Below are 4110 nucleotides of genomic sequence, written 5' to 3' on the forward strand. Positions count from 1 at the left end.
AAGCGCTGTGAACAGGGCTTTGTCCTGCCGAGCAGGCCGCGCACGAAGGCACCCACGGCGGCGCCAGACGCACTGCCGAGGCGCCGCGAGAGCGCGACGAGCAGCCTTGGCTGCAAATATAGCCCTCGTCTTCCCTCAGAAAAGCCAGTCGTGACCAAAAATGCTTGTTTCAAAACGCATTTCCTGCTTGTTCCACGTGTTCTGCCACAACCCAAACCGAACAGCTCATGCCACGATCCCCTGAAGTGCAAAACACGACACCTGAGCCAGGCAGCCCTTGGAGTTTGGTCAAGAAGCTCCAGGGTCTGGATTTTGGAACGTCACACCCTTTTTCTTGTTCTTTCAGGGCTGTAGTTGCACTAAGAAGTTCCTGTTCCGGAAATAAGCAGCTTATGTTTTTCCCCTCGTCAAGGGACCAGGTGGGTGTGGAGCCTGCCTGGACCAGCTGACTGGCACTGCAGCTCTTGTACCACGGGAGTGACAGGAGAAAGATTCACAATGCAAACATGTCTCTTCCGTAAGATTTAAGTCCAGATAAACAGTAACACGTAACAGCCATAGGAAAGGAACAACAACGAACCAAGCTGGCATCTCTAGTGTGAGGACGGAGTCGTCTATTTTGGGGTATTTCCTTCCCCAGGAAGAAAAAAAAAAAAAAGGTTAAACTCTTCAAAACACTCACAAAGGTACTTCCAAAGCATCCAGGTTCTTCACGGACGATCCGTTTCGCTTGTGGAACGTGCTGCACAAAAAAAGCAGATAGTGGGGAAGTCGCATGCATTCGATCTGAGGTTTCATTACGGATACCTGTCTGCAAGGGGCTGTGGGCAGAGGGTTGCTCTCTCCACGCAACGGCACTGACAGCGCCAGCCCTAGACGGGCAGAAAGGGAGAAATGCCCTCGGATTTCTGGGTCTGAAATTTTTACCCGTTCTCGTCGACGTCTTTCAATGGACGGCATGTGAGATCTGTACTGAGGCACGACTGCCCTGCATTATTAAGACCAGGGTTCTTCTGTGACACCTGAATTGTGGGACTTAGTTTACAGCAGTATCACCTAAACAGTGTTATTCCTGCAGCTTAGGCACAACCATCTGCCATCGAGTGATGACGGACAGCTTGAGGAGGAACCTAAATCAACAGTGGGAACATAAATTCTTTTTTTTTTTTTTTTGTGGGAACCAAACTGTCCTAAAAAAGATTTTTTTAATGTTGGTACATATTCAAAGTTAAAATCAGACACTGGTCAAATAAATATCCTTTAATAAAGAAAAAAAGGAATCATTTTAAAGCACCAAAACTGTGAGTATGATGTTACATCGCACATACAAGAAGGTGAGTGCAGTACTGTGTACAGGTCTGAACTTCTGAGTCATGATAATAAAAACCATGAAATACACAGCAATAAACTTGCATTGCAGAAAAGCTGCACTAAAGAAAAAAAGAGCAAAAAGCAGACAGTTATAACTTTTTTTAGTTTTTAGGTATTGCTAGAAATGTTTAGTTTTTTACCTTTTTTTTAAACATACTCGCTTAATACTTTATAACATTGAGCGTTTTTAGGCATGAGAGTAAATTTGCAGAGTCGTTTACAATAAAGTATGCAATTAATATGTCCTTTTGAATACGATGGAGTTAAAGAACTTTCTTAAAGCCAAGCACGATGTGCTAGTAGTGTTTGAGTCTACCGGTAGTATTGCACAAAGCTAGTGAATGGCAGATTGGCTTTCTTTTGATTATTTTCTATTTATTCAACAGGCTTAAACAAACAAATTAAGTTTCATTAAACTTCACTGGCTTCATTCATGCAAGACGACTTGCAGCCACCTGTATGTCTTAAACTTCCACCTGATGACGTATATATTTAAGATGAAATTGCAAACATAGAACAGCCACAGTGACACACTGGGAAATGCTAAGTGAGTATCCCCTGATCTCCAACACCTATTTCCCCATTCAGAAATCAAAAATAGGTTTCTACATCTGAAAATCAAGCCGGTCTACTACGGCAAAGTAATTACCGAATAAGGTGGCAGTCTCTGGAATAAAAAATCTCTGCAGAGCTTGGACCGTGCTCCCCAAAACGGCCATCATCCTTTTCACTTGCTCCAAACAGACACACTAACGACTGATTAACAGCCTCAGGTACCATCTTTAAATAACACTCCAGGTTAACGTCGGACACTCAGCAGAGCAGAATTTGCTGCGTGGTCATTTTTCCGTGTCAGAGGTACATCAGAGCGTTCACATTCGAGAGTGGAAAGATGACCTTTTCTGTCAAAGTCTGAAGCTCTGGGCCACAGAAGACCGGCATCACAATAAAAAGTACATCAATGTCAGGTTGCAGATTCACTGCAGCCGGTGCTGGGAGCTTTGGATTAACAGTCAAACTGAACGGGAAGTGCAAAGAACTGTATATGCAACAGCCCCTCCCAAAAATATACTGGCATGCCCACCCACCTTTACCCCTCCTAAAAATTCTAAGTATTTAGGTATTAGGCAGCAATTAAATATAAATTCAGTTTGTAGGAAAAATTTAAATTACAGTATATTTATAGGTTAAAAATAGCCACCGCTGTACTTTTTACAGCACTGATAGCAGTATGTCAATGTGCTTATTACACCAAAGAGCAATTTGCAGTCAAGTTTAGGATGACCTACTGTCTGGCAGCTCCTGTAGACTGAGATCATGCAACGCGCTCTCCCAGTAAGGTGCTTCCCATTTGCTCCTTTTCTCTGCAAGAAGCTTTGCTTGTTCTCGGCATTAATTCCGTAGTGCTAAACATAATAACATATTGTCCATGCTTACAGAATCATTACCAGAAATATATCCAGGTAACCTAATTACATAAGCAATACAATGAGAACAAGATCTGATTATACACGTGAGCAAACTTGATTTTACAAATTACACTCTTGAATTTCAGTGCAACAAACAGAGTAACAAAACATTAAGCAAAAAAAGTTTCTGCCTCCTCTTCTTAATAAGATGCATCTCCAATAATGCACCTGTCTTTAATATTAAACATTACAGAATATAGTGCTTATATTAAAAATGATTCTTTACAAGTAACATAGTGAAGTATGTTGTGTTTTATCCCCAATGCAGTCACAAAAGAATACAATATATAATCATAGTTACTTATTTTACAGGTGTCTGGTGTAAGATGCAGACTGTCAGGTTTAAAAAAAAAAAAACCAACCAACTTACAAGTGATGCTTAAGAAAAACTAAAAAAGCCTTCATCTACCCTAGACAGGTAACTTAACTAACATATGAAAACACAGTAAAGTGAATTAAGTAAGACTACAGGTCATTTGTAAAGGATCTGAAACCCCTGTGAATGAGAGCATGAAATTCATGTTGATGCAAATTCCATCTCTGATCAAAAGACTATTGCTGTTTACCTTACATTTTGGTTATTTTAACAGAAACTGCGTGTTTGGTTTCTTGTTCCCACTCATAAGAGATTTTTCAGTCCTCGCATCGGCATTCGTACAATAAACGTTCCGCATTCCTTACCTCACAGGATCAGTTACAGTTTTACTCTGAAGAAAGAAGGAAGTTTCTAAAAACCGAAGAAGCCTGAAAGCTGACAAACTCAAGATAAATGACTAGCAACGGAGTAAAGCAGCCACAACACTGAAGTCCAGCCACAAACGAAAAATACCAATAACAGGTAGGAAGGTATTTCTAAGGAGGCTCTTTTTCCTTGCATACGTTCAAGTGTGTTTTTCTGTAGCGATGCTTGCTGAGATTTCTCAAGGACCAACACAATTATAAGAGCTTTTCTCAGCTATGGAGGAACCGATCTTAACGCAGGACTGTCACATTTTCCATACATATGCACAGATTTTATATCAAAGTGGAGAATCATGAGAAATTGTGACATCTAGTGACTCAATGAAGGATTAAAATACATGAATTTTCTTTTTCTTTTTTTTTTGCAGTACGTGGTAAAAAAGAAAACATTTACTTTCCACACTGAAGATGGCAGTTTGGAACTGACACAAACTGCTCGCTCAGCTAACAACTACTTTTTGTGTGCGCGTAAGATACATGTTCCTAGGAGAACGCCGTTTCTATAAACTAAGCTAATACAGGAATCTAA

The sequence above is a fragment of the Eurypyga helias genome, unplaced genomic scaffold, assembly GCF_000690775.1.
Source record: "Eurypyga helias isolate BGI_N326 unplaced genomic scaffold, ASM69077v1 scaffold20923, whole genome shotgun sequence".
NCBI classification, from domain to species: Eukaryota; Metazoa; Chordata; class Aves; order Eurypygiformes; family Eurypygidae; genus Eurypyga; species Eurypyga helias.